Here is a 17,027-nt window from a genome sequence, read left to right as displayed (position 1 = left end):
TTTCAAGAGTAGCAAGATGGATATGGAATTGTTATGTAATAATTATGAACAACGTGTGAGCTGGCCACAGAAATAATCGTAAGAGATGACTTAAAACTCTTCTTCTTGACTGTTATTCCAGCTCAACGAGCAGCTACAGGAGAGCAAAGGCAGGGAGCCAAGGCAAGAAATCCAGAAAAGTGCTCCTAAATAAATGCTAAAGGGGTGATTAGCTTTAAGGATGCAATGATCTGTCAACAAAGAAAATGCAAGCTCCGTTTTTCCAGACAAAGGAACTAGGACATCTAGAGATCACTGAGAAGTTAAACCTACCTGTCTCCAGAGATGGGCTCAACTGTTAGGGGACGGGTTACTGCAGAGACACTGCAAATGGAGAACTACAAGCCTCAGGGAAAAGCTGACGTAGACATAGTCTGGTTCATTTTTAAGAGCCGCAAAACTTCTGTTCTAAATAATACTTTCTTTTCAAAAGAAAAGTTGGTCACCAGATTCCATCACCGCAGCTTCCAAAGAGAACGGCAAGACGTTCGACTTCACTGCCTGAAGTAAGCAGTATCAAGCTGCTGCAGTTCTCAAGCAGGTAAGAGTGGAAAGCAGTGCGATTCCACACCAAAACTTGCAGTCTGGGATCAAAGAGCATGTATATGTTAAGAAACAGGAAAAGGTCAAAGTTGGGTTTGTGACACCAAGTGCCCCTCGCTCCCAGTTAACTCAGTTATGCATCTTCAGCACTGATGGAGAAGTCAGCTTCATTTGGGAATCCAAGTTTGGAGACTACAGGCTCATTTCCCGTTGGTACGGCATTCCCTTTACTCCCCCCACCTCTGCTTTTCTGGGGATTGAGGGGGACCTATTCATTAAGTCCAGCAAGAGAAACAATAATCTTAAAGCCTCAACTCCTTATGCTTAAATCCAGAGTGCCAGAAGAATTTAAAGGATGATTATCTGTAGTTTAATCATTACAAAACTCTCTCTGACTTCAATATTAACAAGACCAGGCTACTTAGTGAGGTTTTGCAAATAGCCAAATCCAAGCATTTTAACTCCGTCTGTATCCAAAGGTTTGAGCATGCAAGGCTTTCAAGGGAAAAGAGACAGTCTGCATCCTCGTGCAATTGTCCATGTTCAGTACAACTGTTCAAAAGAGTCTGGAAATCCATTAATACATGTCTATAATGAAAGAGTTCTCAAAACACACAAAACCGTAAGACCATATTGCATTTTTAGTGCAATAAGCCAGGAGGTCTTTCAGTTTCAAGACAAAATGCTAGCCGTTTTGATACATTTACTGCATCTCTCTCAAAAGGAAGTTCCACTTTTGTGTTGTTGGATTTTCTGCATCCGTTGCTCATTACGAAAGGGTGCTCCAGACCCTCACTGAAGCTGAGACTGGTAGACCTCAAAACTGTCTTAATTTTATTAGGCAGCATTGTGCTCTTGAGCCAAAAATGTCCATTAATTTCAGTGGCCTTACCTTTCTCAGCATGGGTCTCTTCCCACTCCGCCCAATCCAATTGCCCAAGACGGAGGTTCAAGAACCCCCTCCTTTTTCCTGCTGCACATTAGAAATCACATTCCCACAAATAGTTCTTTTTATTACCATCTTCCAGAGGGATTTCTTCCTCTGTAACAATAAAAGGCAAAACTGGAAAAGCATAAAACAAGTTGAAACAATATTTCCTAAAGCACTTGAACAAAATAACGCTGTGCTGGCAAATTCATAGTAAAAAAGCACAGAACTAGAAATAGTTCTACTGCTTTGCTACTTTTGAACTATTGAATAGAGCTCAGGGAAGTCATTTGATGTTAAATTAACATATCCCAACCTCCCCCCCCTCTTTTTTCCTCCAAATAGCAACAATACAGTCATCTGCTTATAAAGGGAGAGAGTTTTAAAATGAAAGATTGAGTCAGAATGCAAGTTACCTCCTGTGGCCTGAATCTACCCCTTTCTTACACAGAGGTAGAGTGTCTTGTAGCACAGTTAGATCTGCCAACAGATATACCAACCACATTGTAAATTAAAGATAGCATAGAAACAAGAAGGTAAAGATTGGTATTTTTAAGCGCAGGCAAAGGAAAGCAAATCCTCACAGATTTGTTTTGAAGCACAGGGCAATTCTCACCAGGAAATACAAGCTATTCCACAAAGAAATTTCCCATAGTGCCTACATATACTGGAAATACTATTCAAGTTCAATAATTATTAAAATATTCTCTTGAAGAAAGCTAAGTAGTATGGCTTCAGTGTCTGTGCACTTTTGCATTACAAGTCAGTTTACAGAGACCTCAGTTTGGCAAGAATCCCATTAAGACATCCATGCTCAATATTCCCTGGGTAATCATCTCTTGCATGCAACACTGCTTGGTTTTGCAGCAGAACTTTATTGTAGCTATCAGATGATCTTGTTAAATTGGGAAAGGACTGAAAAAAAACTGGCAGAAGGAAACTGAATCATCCAAAATTCCCAACTCTGTTAAAGGTGAACAGCAGTTCTGTTTTTCCCTAAAGGCTTTACTTAAACAGTTTTATGAGCCAAGAATCATTAAGGGGTTTTAGATTCTCTTAGATTAATATTTTAAAAACCATTCCTCTAGTACAAGATATCTTGAATGAAGGCTTCTGTGCTTCCTCCAAAAGAAGAGGGAGGTTTTCTGACTATTTACTGGATGTTTGAGATGTGCTTGCCTCTCAAAGGAAACAAAGAAGTGTCTGAACATCCTCAGGAAAGCAATTTCCATCATGGAAAGTCACTTCGCTTGCCATCATATGCCTTAGAAATGAGTTTTCACTGATTAGCCTTTCCAAAACAAGACCAGAAGTACTCCTTTTGATCTAGTTTGACAACTAAGTTAAGTCTGTGAAATGCAAAGATGGTGGCATTTTCGGTGCGATTTCCCAGAAAGGATCACGGCAGCTACACAGACGTGTCTTTGTCACGATCCTTCCCACCCTCAAGGGGCTCAAAACTGGAAGGTGGATACAAGCGACAAAAGATGGATTTCAGTAAGCTTCAAGGAAAAAAGTTAGGATTAGCTACTAAATATACAGTAGATCAAGATTCCTTCCCCTCACTGGGGAGCAGAAGTCAGGCGACAGGCGTTTGCCGGGCAGCAGCAAGCCGGCTCATCAGCACAGCTACATCCAGCCCCGTCGCGGCACAGGCGGAGAGGGACCCAATTCGATGAGACGAGACCTCCTTACTTCTGCTGCTCAAAGAAGAACATGCCCACTATGAATGTTCACCTGCCTTTCTGGCCAGTTATATTCTGTTTAAATGCTCCTCTTACTTCAACCTGGTATGCGATTCTGTCAAATTGCTGTCCTGAACCGTTATGTAGGGTAGCAAACGAAGTTAGAGAGGGCTCGTACCACGACAGAGGTAAAGGAAGCAACGCGCCATTAGTACTCACGTTGCTATATAAATATAATACAAAGGTGTTCCAGCAAAGCACCTTCCAAGAGAGCCACAAAATTATTATTCTTATTTCAAAACAAGAGCTAGCTCTGTTTTCTCAACGGCTACCCTACAAAAACTGCTTGAGGGCAATTCTTTATCTGACCCTTAATGACTACAAAGCACATGCATTCCCACTGCTTTGGCCAGACCCAAGACACACTGGTGAGTAAGTCACCTTCACACTTCAAAATGAGTAGAGAAATAGTTAAAGGAAGCCCTTCTATAATTAACCGTATCAAGTATTTGTACTACTATGCTAGCAGTTTATGTTTTAGCCTTTGCACTGTCCAGATTCCTCAAATATAAGAAAACGTCATGATACTGCCTCTTCAACACATTGAAACAACTTTCTCTCATCTCCACCATAAATAAAAAAATTTGATTATAACTGATTATAACAGCCAAGCTCTTCCATCCGAGGCTAAAGGCCATGCTGTGGAAGTGATGTAAAGCGACTAGAGAACAAGATTTAGAGTCAAAGCTTGTTCCTTTTACATTCTGTCAGAAGCTTTCCTTGGGTGACCTTACATAAAACACTTCACCTCTGGGTTCCAGCTCCTCCATCTGTGAAACACAGCTACAAATACTCCATGCAGTATTTGCAGAGCATTCAGGTCTGTAAACAGGAGCTGGATTGCACCAGTACCTCCAACCAAAGGTTTTCAACCCAGTGATCCTTAGACCCTAGAAGAGGTTCGCAGAGCAGCAAAAGTCACATAAAAGAAAAATAAGTATATAAAGAACAGGTTAATATAACAACTTACCATTCTGGAAAACCTTGAGCCTACAACTAAGGGAGGGTTTAAAAACCACAACTTTTGAGCTATGCTGAAAAGTAAGAACACAAATACACATGCAAGAATGCCCAAGTACTCCAACACTGCTAGCTAGCTCATTGAAGTCTGCCTAAAAGAGAGGAGGACGCCCTTAAATTAGACCAGGTGGATTTCACCGAATAGCGAGGCGCTCGGCTTGGACTTGAAGTACCATTCCAATATTAGTTTTATAAAAATGTTGAATGGGTACAGTCAGCTAAAACTCTCAGCTAAAAACAAGTATTTTGATGACTTCCACTATACCTGCTTTACCGTGTTCCTCATCAGTCTGCTTTTACAACTACTTCGTTTTTTTGAGCTATTTTTCTTCCACCTATTGGGTTGAAAGGCACTCAGCCAAGAAGAGAAGCTGGTTCATTACAGCTAGCAAATTAGCTGTATACAAATTGCTAGCAAATGTACAGTTAGAGTGAACTGGTGAAAGAGAAAAATCTGCAGGTTTGGCGTCTTAAGGATTATATGTAACAAGTAGGTAATTTACCTCCTCAGACTGAACCAAGGTAACATTGCTTGTACAGCTAAGAGGTTATTCTGAGCAGTTTTACCAGCTCTACTCTGTCAGGCTGCTGGTGCAAAGCAGGAGGAGACATTTAATACGTAAAATTAAAGCAAGTGATTAAACGCAGAGCAACACTGTGTTACAACTTATAAAACAGGCACAGTGAAATATCAGAAGCTGACAGTGGTTTCTGACCTAGTTTTAACTGGAGAACAGTCAAAGAGCCGAAAAGACTGAGGCGAGGCTGAAGGTGCTGAAATTCCAGCACCGGAGCTTTAACACTCAGGGAACAGGATTATCGCGAGAGCCCTCAGACATTCAAACTACAGACAAAGCTTCACGGGCACCAAGGAACTGAAGGGTCAAGAGCTTCGGTTTAACGTCCAGTCGCATATTCTGGGGAGGAGGGAGGGAAGGATTTAAACAAGGCAGCAATGAAGTAGTAAATGCATCAAGGACTTCTCTGTCAAACTTCTCCACCTTGCTGAATGGTGGCTTTGGGGCAGTGGAGGGGCCAAGATTAGGAGGATAAAGCTTGAAGTATGAAATACAGGAGGGAATAGTTTTAAAACATAGGGTAGGGTTTTTCTGAAAAGAGGTATTTTAGTTGCTTTTCTTCTGAGAACATGAATGCGCTGTCAAACACCTGTGCTTCATTTGCATAACAAGAGAAAAATCAAAACCCCATTACGCAACTGAATTGCAAGTGCTTCGGTAGAGCAGGCTACCAAGAGATACAGGAGTTTCGGTACAGGCAAGAATCTGCGTGATCCCATCCCAATAAGCTGCTCATGCACCTCCTTCCTCCTCCTCTCTATTCCGTCTCAGAGTCAAATACGCTTCCAACAGGCAGCTACACAGTGTTTTTAAGCCTCATTAAGAAGCAGTATGTTGCTGGCCTGACATGTCACATTTTTAAATGACCTTTGTACTGAGAACAGTGTTACCAAGCTGCTAAGAACAGAAAGAAAACTCGGTATCCGTGATTAGAAGAGGTATGTTCTGGTTGTTTGCATTTATTTTAGTTCAAAAAAACCCACCTGTCAGTAAACCAAGCCATAAAAAAAAAGAGTAATTCTATCTGAAGGGCAGCTGTGACGGCATCAGCCCTGTTAGCCATTCTTAACGTTGTACTTATCGCACAAGGTAAACAGGAGTGACTATCAGTTAATGAACAACACAACCCTAGGGCTGAATTTTAAAGAACGTTTTCTCCACTGAAATCTTTTAATGAAAATATAGCAATTCTAACCCACCAAATTTGCTTACGAAAGTCTAATTTGTTTTAGGATGTATTAAGACACAAGGGCTGATTCACTTGACTGTGCGCTCATAAAATGGTTTAAACTAGCTGCTGAAACATCAGCACGATCCTTATCTTCCGCACAGCTTTACTACTTTTCTTGCAAGAGAAACTATAGAAAGGCAATTCAGAGATCAGACTGACTAACTCGTTCAACCACCCCAGAACATATCTCACCTAATGTGCATGCTGCTGAGCCTAGAAAAACAAGTCTGGGCCAGTTTTCTCCTTGCGCCCAACTATCCCCTACTGACACTTAAAGGGAAGCATAATTACTAGTCTGCCAAAGTCCTACTTAAAACAACCAGCAGACGTTCCTCAAGCAGTCAGAGCCAGCTCTGCTGCAATAGGCTGCGATAACCCAAGTCAGCAAAGCCAGAATCCTACAGAGATGCCTAAGGGAACCCCAAAGAAATCCTACCATTAGTACCGCGCAAGCCAGAGCGACCACAAGAGCTCAAGCCAGCTCAGACGCAGCTGCTTTTGGTTTTCAGGCATCACCAACATCTGAACAGAGGTCCTCCAAAGCTCAGCGGGACTCGAACACAACACAACAGAAGTCAGTGTTCAACAGGGACTCCACTGAGACACCAAGATTTTCTACATATCACTAACTCCCCCATGAAGATAGTGGGAAAGAAACCACACACGCTAATCTTTTCCATCATTGAGGGAAGCTGCCCCCAAAAATCCCAACTGAAGTATTGGGCAAAACAGCCACGTTAGATTTTCTATCACGTCATGACCTCGGTGTGTTAAATACCCTCCCCTAAGGCATCGCTGCCAACTGCCTCTTAGCAAACACCCTCCTCCAGCAGTGCTTGCTTTTCTCCGATAGCAAACTGAACGCAGCAGGCCAGAGAAGCTGTGGCCGAGTTAAATGAGGTACTCCGTTTCCTTCAGCAGGCCTTTTGGTGAAGAGCACAGAACCCACACTGTTTTAACCACGTTTTTATTTGCACTGCCAGGCTGGTTGGTAACAAACTTGCTCCAAAAATAAAGTGACAAACAGTAAAAGAAAGAACATACTCTTCTAAACTGGCAAAACCTACCCCTAAAAAAAGTCAGATGTTCCTTTGCTCCCCGCAAGGACACCTGTGAAAGTTAAGGTTACAACAAATTTCAGAAATGAACATGAAAAATTTTAAGATAAGAACAGTAAAAACATACCACCTCTGCTGACTAAATAGAGATTGACCACAGACCTGCAAAAAAGAGTCTCACTGGGTCTATGCCCAAAACCCCCAAGAGATTTCATACATTAAGACAGAGAATCTCTTTTGCCTTATAGAGTAAGTCTAGTCAGTTAATCTAATTCACACATGCAAAAGAAGTGGTGTGACTACTGAGCTGTAAAACTTAATTGTCTGACCAGAATTTTTGGTCTAAGTATAACAATTCACACAAGTTCTAGTTAGCTGAAACCCTTTGCTATTTTAACAGCCCATCTGAGGTTATAATAAAAGAATGTTTCTTCCTGGTGTCAGTGTCTTTAAATTTAGTCTTAGTGACAAGAAAAAAGGCCTTTATATTGAATTCAATAGCTTTAATTGCATGAGAAAGCTAAAACTTGGAGCAAGATCCAGGCAGCACCTGCATTAGATGCATCTCCAGTGCAAATGACTGCAGAGCATCAGTGGGAAGGTCATGGAAACCTGCCTGACACTACAATACCAACCCCGCTAGGTAATAAGTCTCTTTTTTCCCCTTGCTTTAAGAAACGCAAAAAGAGAGTGATCTAGATTTTAATGCAGTAATCACTGCTGCACCATTTTAATGCACGATGAACAGTCCTTGATATATTCATAAAAGATTTCAGCATCATGCCTCTAGAAAAGTGTGTGAAATTGGGTTTAATCACCACTACGTTCCACATCACCTAAAGTGCATATTTCAAACAGATTTAAAATAACCCATTTGCTTTCATAAAGGTTATTTAAGTATCTTTTGCTTTATCCGTTACTGCCTCTCTCTTCCTATCCCCATATTCCTAAAGATTAAACTAAACCCAGCTTCCTTAGCAAACCCGTGCGTGCGTTTCAGAACTCGTCTTCATGGGCCTGCTCGAAACTCCAGGCTGGAAGCATGGTTTATTATGATACAACTGTTTGGCTGCATCATTTTCCTTCTCCTTTAGAAAAGCACACTATTTCTGAGATAAGGATGAGGATTAGTAGCTACCAGTACACGTGTCAAAACCAGGCCACTCCTGAGGTGTGCAGCACCCCGAAGCTATCAGAAACCAAACAGTAACCATCCTCACCCCCTCGACGACATTAGAGAACATGAACCCCACTAATGCTCCCTCAAAGCAGCAACGCAGGAAACGTTTCAGATCTTAGAGTAGAAAAGTAAACAGGATAAGTACAGGAACTTCCCTACCAAAAACCTAGACAGGGAAAAGCACAGAGGCCCTCAGATAACCATGGTTCTTTTTAATCACTAACTGCTCTTGGAGAAGGAAGCAGAGCGTGTCTGCAGCACCATGCTCCCATCGAAACACAGCTCCCCAGCAAGCACCGAGTGGGGAAACCAGCGAGCGAGGTCTGCCGCAGGTGTCACCGAAAGCACCCTTCAGAAGAAACCGGCCGGTAAAGCTCCTACGCGCTGGAAGAGACTATTTATGGGTAGCACAGGAAGTTCCTAATTCTGCTAGAAGACAGACCAGAGGTCACAATTCAGGTTTCATCAGCTCTGACAGCTGAACACCCCTGGAAGTTCAGACAGGTGCTATTAGCATTTTTAAAAACTATTTTAATGAAAGAGGGACACAGAACTATTGTTTTGGAGAAGAGCAAAGCCCTGCCTGGTCCAGCCTGTCTTCAGCAGCATCCACATCAGACGCTGCTGAAGGAAACGAAGAAACCCAGTGATGGGAAATGATTCCATGATCTGACTGGAGTGAACTTCTTCCCAGTTCCAGGCAGTTTATAGCAGTTTCATTCTGAATCACAGGCTTGCAGATTCATTTTGGGACAACGTGCTAGAGCCCCACAAGTCAGGAAGTTAATGAGTTGCTGCCACCTAATCAGGGCTGCCACACCACACCAGCAAGTGTCAGACTCGCAGGGAGCAACTTCAAAGGCCGGGCAGACCTTAAGCTGCTCCCTTCCTGAGCCTCCCCGTGGAAAGGTGAGCCTGGCAAGAGACGACTGCCTTATATGGCCTCCAAGACACAGTTTCCGCTTGCCCAAGCTCAGGCAGGGTGGAAAAAACTTGCTTCCCTGCCACTCCGCCCAGCCCAGGCTCTGAAAAGAAGCATCCACTGAATCCTGGATCTGTAAGGAATGGAAGAATTTACACTAACATTTATGTGCATCGTAATCCCTGGAAGAGGTAAAGCCAAGGTTTTGGCAACAAGATAGACCACCTCAAACACCAGGAGAGAAATGGGAGCAAAATGGCTGATACACCAGCAAAGATGCACAGAGAGGCTGTGACCACAGCCTTCCACTCTGCATACCATATGACCAATTCTTCTTGTTATTCAGACATTTAAATTTCATGGCAGCAAGCTTTACGAGTTAATTACGAGTTGTGGGCATTATTTCATTTCACCAATTTATCCATAATACACTTTACTATATGCCAAGAGTTTAGTTTTCAGAATTGAAAACTAATACAGTCTCGGGTCAGGTTTATGCACTGTTTTCTTCCTCAGTCAGTGCTTCCTTTTGGTAGTTACAGTTAATGACACTGAAGCCTGTCCAAGCTTCTGGTCACAGGAAGGTTGTTTACATCCATGTCACTATCGACCTCTCTAAGCAGGGCAGAGAAACTCTCCCAGACTTACCGAGCACAGACCAAGTGTCCTTCCCGCTGAATGCAAATATAACCGCGTCCATAGCACTGAATACCTGCAAGTGCAAGAAAGCTTCGGAGCTAAAACCAAAGCACAGCAGTAGCAGGTGAAGTCAATTAAGAGGCTGCTTTACTCTCAAAAGAAATGCTCTTATGTGGATTATTATTACATTTTTAATTTCTAAAATGCGTATTTTTCCATTTTCTCCCCTTTAGCTCCTACACCAAGATCATCCTGCTTCTTCACAGCACACTCTTTTCTGTCCCAGAACCGGGCAGGGATTTATCTCCAGCCGCTGGTGGTTTGTCTTCACTTTTGTCTGCTAGTCACCAAACGGCAGAAGGCAGCTCATCCCCACGCGGATGCGCTCAGAAGGGAGAAAAATGGCGGCAAAGAAAGCCTCAGAAAGGAAATTCTGCCAATTCCCATGTTCCCTTCTTTTGGGGGACTGGGAAAGACAGAAACACAGTTCATTTGATTTTCTCAGAAACTGGGAGCCAAAAACAACTGAAATCAGTGCCGGAGCTGGAAAGGTACGACAAAACTCGCACAAACATAAAGTCTAGACACTGAAATGTGGAAATATGATTCAAATAACCACAACTGGCACATAATGTATTGATTGTAGCCCATCACAGAACGGGCCCTCAGCGAGCAAGAATACAGAAAAGAAGATTAAATTAATATCTTCCACTTCAGTTTTTAGAAAATATGGATCTTTTGGGCATAAAAATACCGACTGAGCTAGCATTTCTTCCATCCTGCTGGGCTTTTTGCTAAGCTTTTATGTAACACGTTTATTCTCGCTAAATAATGACAATTAGCTGAAACTATTCTCGCAGCACAGACCTTGTACAAACTTCTCGAGTATCAGGTGACTGCTCTCTTATCAGAGGATGGCCTGACTGTCCTGAAACGTTTCAAGCAAGTAGTCAAGAGGATGTCTGTACTGGTGAAATCTAAAATCTAAATACTACCAAGGTGTAGATGACCAGCTGCTTTTAGGAAGTTTCGCAGTACTTGCTGATCCCCATCACAGGCAGGCACAAATCTAAAGCGGAAAGTCTGCATCTACCATTCAATTGACAGCATGACCTGGAACAGAGGCCAAAGCCAGAAGCACAACTCAAGCCTTCGCTTGCAACGATATGCACAGATTATACCTCGAGACACTGGATTCAGCCTCTTTCCCCCGCAATGACCTACTTTCCTGCAGCGGAGAGGTATGCTCCAGGACCATGCTCAGAGCCTCCAGGGAGGGCTGCAGGTTCTGCATAGAAGAGTAATGCTAGTGGTGGCAGCTGGCCTGAAGAGACTCTAAGACAGTAAAATATCTCAGCTTTCCATGAAAGCCTTAGGCTAAAGTATTCCCTCCTGCATAACAAAAAGTTCTGCTGCACAGACAGAGGGGAAAACAGAGGGTTAACAGCGGTCAGACTGTAGCTAGATCAGGGAAGACTCCAGTTGGGTGGAGGTGGGCAGCTAAGTAAAGTCATGCTCACAAGCAGTGACCTCTTTTCGAGTTAAACAAATGTTGGTTTCTTTAAATTAAAAAGGCACTAGTCCAATGTAAAGAAAGGAGAGACCAAGTGCACAGAACAGTGTTTTTCTAGACTGCCTTTTTGCTGGAGCAATGCAAAAAAGACTGGATGTTGGAAGTTTGCTTTCTCACTACAGCAGTGATGCACACCATCAGTCTGCAAACCAACTGCAGAGGGGTTATCATCCTGTTTATTATAACAACTCATAAAAAAAAAGCAGTCAAAAGGCAATACCAGGTTACCATGGTGTGCAAAAATTGCCTTATGTGCACAGGATGTTTCTAAGCAACACATGAGCTTGGATTTGCTGATAAGAAGAGTTTTCTGTAGTAGCTCTATTCCTGGATAACACATCTAGGTCAAGCTAAGGAATGGTGGATGAAGTTGACCGGTTCTGGTGATGTCTCTTCCATATCCATTCTGTAGATAAAATATTAGCAAAGTCCATGTTATCTGGCTTTTTTTCATTAGCACTAAAGTCACTTAAGACAATGGTTCCTCCAGAAACAACATTAACCTTAATTATTCAGAGGTAACTTGAGCTCATCCTTCTTGAAGTTATGCCTGACATGAGCTGAACGGCACCTTCCCCCTTCCGCTTCTTCCCTTGCTCCCCCAAAACAAAATAAAGCCAATACACTGGCATGACTATTCACAAATTAGAATATTCAGGATAGGATCGCAGACATATGGTATCTCTTCAAAGTCTACCTAAACCCATGCAGCCGCTCCATCCATTCAAATGCATTGTCTTGTGCATTAGCAGCAAAACCACTAAGTCAGCCAAAATGTATTCTTCTCCCATGGATTAGCTGGCACAAATTAGTATAAGAGTGACGCATGCAGTCTGTCCCTTCCCATTTTTCAACATGCACAAACACCAGGGATTTTGAGATGCTTCACAAGTTTATGCTCAGAGTTTACAGACCGGAGTGAGTCTAATACAAAGCTGGGTATGGGCAAACTGTTTAGGAGACAACACGTTCATTTACTAATGAGACCTCAAATGCCTTTTAAAATAAACTTCCCCTTGCTCACGACTAATAAGGACTATTCTGCTATCCCAACAGAGCCTGCACTATGCAAGCAAACTATTTTGACAGTCACCGTCCGTCTGCCAAGGAGCACTATGACAGAAACCAACTAAACAGGACAGACACTTCAGACTGGTTCAGAAAAAAATGATGCTGGAGCATGAGCCATTAAGACTCCCCACGCTGAACACCGACTGGTTTCCAGCAAGCACACAAGCCACTTGAGGCACAATTTGCTACAGCTCACATTAGTCGGGTAAGAGGTCACTGCAAGACTGCTTTTAAGGGACTAATCTGAATGTTGCATTTGATCACATAGGCTTCAGACAGAAGTAAAAATTTTATAACAGCTTTCATTCCTCCCTTTGCTGCTGTTTAAGTTCAATAAGAAACTATAGAATAAGCTGGAACAAGGGCTTAGTCTTGCAAGGTAATGAATATAATCGCCAAGATCCAGCTGCCAGATCCATTGACACAAGTGCCAAAATGCTCCGGTTACATACCTTAAAAAAAAATCTAGCCTCATAAGATGGGAACAATCTAAGGGGTTAATCTTTGAGTTTGCTCCTCAGTATTGTTAGGGAGCAAAAAAATTATTAATGCACAAATGCAACTTTTCAAATTAATAGTGTCATTTAAGACATATGATTTGTTGCTAAAAAGCAGATCGCATTTGAAAAAGCACTGTCAGTCACAAGGATTTTGTCACAAACTTTCTATTTTCTCTTGGCATGTCACCAATTAGACCTACTTCTTTAGTCTGCTACCACCAGTATAAAAAAAAAGCATAATGGGTTTATAATTTGCCACTGAATCCCATAGCAACTGTACGTCACTTTAGATGTAAATTACAGACAATTCTTTCCCATGCAATTTGAAAACTATAGAGATGAATCTATAATTTGAGCAGATCTAAATGGTATATGGTTGAGAGAAAAAGCTACCCTAAATAATTGAAAGGAAACTGCCACAGGCCAAAACATTCCTCATGCACAATGTTAAATGTCTCTTTGTCCCCTTCCTTTAAATGGGAGGTGCCACATTCAGGTCAACATTAAGAACATTTAGCAGGAGTTTAGCAGTTCAGTATGTTCTGCATATCCTGTCCCATTTTTGCTGATTGCGAAGAAGAGATGTACGTGTGCAATGAGTTTCCTTTCTAACCAGCCTCCTCTTGGCTGATTCATTTAGTAATGTCACAGTCTCATGTTACTGATGTCATAACAGCTTCAATTTGGACAGACTATAGCATCAGTGAATTAATAGGGCAGGAAAAAACAGGTTACAGGAAAGGAGTAGTGATGCAAAAGGCTTTAGGATAATTTAATGAATTTTGATTCAAAAGCCGCAGTATTCTCCTCCTGACACCTCTAAGAAGCTTTCCAGCCTCAAGTCAGCATGAAGAGACATACTTTACCCTAAAGATCCTGTAACGACAGCAAGGGCCTTAACTTGACGTTTCATACTTTGAACGTAGTAAAATTAAGGCATCTATAATAATTTGCTCTAAAATAAAAGTCTGATTTTCTTTTTTATGGTGACTATATGGGGTTTGGTTTAATCCTAACCTTTAAGGAAACACCACTTCTGGTGTTTCCAAACATCATTATTGCTTTAGAAAGAGCAGAGAAGGCACAGGGGAGGCGGGGTGGGGTGCTCCAAGCCTGGGGAAGCCACATCTGTCAGACAAGGTTCCAAAATTCAGCTCAGACAGTAGAGCACGGGGCAACGTGCTTCGGTTATCTCAGCTTAGCCCCCAATAAATATTTGTGCATCTGCCAAAGTTCACCACTGAATCAGCTGGTGGCTTCAGTTCAAAATACTTCATATAGCAGGGACAGAGAGCACATGAGCAGCAGGCACCATTCAGCTGCTTCTGCATCACTCGCTGACCCGAGCAGGGATGCCAAGGCTCTTTCTGCAGTCCCAAAGCTCCGTCTTTGCAGAGGCTGCCCTGCGCAGGCACCCTGCAAGCCAGGACTAGGGCTGGCAGCAGAAGCTTGCGTGGCATCCACCAGCTACGCTTAGGTCAACACGCAGCCACAAGTAATGGAGAAAGGGGTGCAACCGCAGTCACGTCGTTTATTGTCAGAAGATTATCCATCATGCTTGCTCACAAATACTGCTCCCTAAACCACAGAAATAGTATTTAAATACATATTAGAAACTCTGGAAATTCCCTGATAAAGGTTCCAGGAACAGCTGTAACACTGTTTACATACCATTAGCACCTATGCCACATTAGCATGAGGAGACGTACCAACCGCCACAAGACATCTAGGTCTGCCCTGTACCGTTTAGAATTGTGCATTCAGATTTCTGCTTACCCAGAAACCCCCATATGTTGCTAAAAATACGGGTGTGAAAAGCAAGAGATGAATGCCATGTACTGAGACATATCTAGGGAGAGGGGATGACGACAGATACAACATCCTGTCAAAATGTTACGGACAGGATCCAGGATAAAGACCAAAGAGGAAAATAAAGGCAGGTGCGCAAGGAGTTCCCTGGTACCTCGACTGGGACAGCAAGGCAGCTGGTGACAGAGCAGCAGAGATGAGGAACAGTCATGCCCCGCTCGGGGGAGGAGGGGGAACAGCTAAGCACAGCCTGTACACACCCCCAAAGGAAATGCAGAATAAAGCAAAGCCAACAGAGAACTACAGTCCCTGGAGAACCAGAAGAGTTGTTTTAGGCTAAAACACCAAAACGGCTCCATTTCCTCATTGGGCAAATTTACTTAGGACACATTTTCCAGTGCTCAACCTTCAGCTGCAGAACTCAGCAGTCAGTGCTCATAATTTCACAACTGCATGGAAGCCGTTTCAGGGGCTGCAAGTTACACAAGAAGCAGACGTGCAACCTCTCAGGGTGCCCCGCAGGATGCTGATGCTATTTTTTTGCTATAAGGAGAGCTGCCCTTTTTCCAGGTGAATATATCCTTCTGTCCCGGAGGAAAGAAATCCTTTACGGACCTGATCGGAGTACACAGCCCTGCGACCTGGGCCTTGCCGCAGTTCTCTGCACACGACACAGAAACAACCTCCTGAAACACGGAGTTGGACATCAGTGCATGGAAGAGCAGCAGTCTCTTCACCGGGACAAGGACAATTTAGCAGGGACACAAGCAGGAGAGTCTCAAGAAGCCAAATATCATTTCTCCATATTCCTGCAGCCTAATCCACACATGATACAGCCCCACATCAGGAACGCCAGTGCTTTGGCACAAGGGACACTAAAAACAAATGGCAGCTAGCCCAGCTGGGTGATCATTTTTGGATTATGTAATCCCAATACATTATTATTAGACCAAGAACAAACTCAAGTGAGCAACTGAAGATACAAGCCTGACTGTTCTGGCAAAGATACAGAGACTCGCCGCAGAAATCACACTAACATGCTATCCTAGTACATAAAACAGGTCAGACTGCACACATGTTGGACTTAAGGTAACACAAACAACAGTATTGGATTCCAGGTTATTATACATATTACACAACACTGTCGTCAGTTATACCACATTTCAAACCCAACTGAGCAGAAGCCTTAGCAAATTTTTTCCATTTACCTACTACAGACCAAAATTAAATCAAAGCCTAGTCTCCACAAACACACGCTCCAAAGGTGTGTTAGAGCTGCTCCTTGGCATCTCCTTCGCAGAGTATTTCAGAGGAAGCAGAGAAGTTCAACAAGCTGGAGAAACTGTTTATAGAACAAATGCAGAATGAGCATATGTGTTTAATAGCCCACTAATTGTTGCGTTATTCACTATACAAACAAGTGAGCTCTTCTGCTCTTATCCTTTCCTGCCCATTTAATCACCAGTAGCTTTTGACTATTTCTCTTTTGGGTGGTGGTGAAGGAAGCAAAGTTCATTAGTGGCCCTTGGCCACCAAACAATCTCGAGACCAGACTTCATTTAGAAAATAAACACCACTATTTGTGTGTGACACGGACTCAGAATAGCTTCCCAAAATATTTAACACAGCTGCCTGTAGTCTTCCTACTCTCCCTCCCCCAAAAGAAAAGGCTTTCCTAATATATAGACTGTGTTTCTTCAGGTTTATTTTTTTTTCTTTTCTGGAGAGAAAGCCAACAACTAAGTCCCTATCCAAGACACTTATTGCTCCTGACTTCTCATAATGCTGATAAACACTCATTAAAATATAAGTTGATAAACCCTGGAACAGTAATTACCTTCGTCCTCATACAGAGATTGCCCAACTCAGTGATGTGATGTAACCAACACCCTAAATTAAAAATAGTGTTGTGACAACATATGGTTTATCCTACAGAAGCTGGCAGGCAGGACGCTCCTAATGACAAACGGGTTAGGTTCCCAGCTCTCCCCAGCTCCCTGGCAAGGTGAAGAGACAGATACACTCTTCGCTGGATCAGAGGAGGAAAAAAAAACAATAATAATAAAAAGGACAGCTTTTTAATTCCTCTCAGATACATCATAACGACAGATGCCGAGTATTTCCATTATTCTTTATTTACATGACTAATAAGCTCTCTGGACGCATTTCAAGGAAATATCTCGGAAGAGAC

The 17,027-nt window shown here is 42.6% G+C and overlaps 1 protein-coding gene across 1 annotated transcript in view; it reads right to left on the bottom strand.

Annotated features, from left to right (window-relative positions):
- Positions 1–17,027, bottom strand: part of ELL (elongation factor for RNA polymerase II) — a 56,266-nt gene that overhangs the window by 38,119 nt on the left and 1,120 nt on the right. The gene's annotated exons all lie outside the window — the stretch shown is intronic.

Source organism: Dromaius novaehollandiae, chromosome 25 (assembly GCF_036370855.1).
Source record: "Dromaius novaehollandiae isolate bDroNov1 chromosome 25, bDroNov1.hap1, whole genome shotgun sequence".
Lineage (NCBI taxonomy): Eukaryota > Metazoa > Chordata > Aves > Casuariiformes > Dromaiidae > Dromaius > Dromaius novaehollandiae.
Note: the sequence above shows the minus strand (reverse complement) of the source record. Positions and strands in the feature narration are given on the sequence as shown.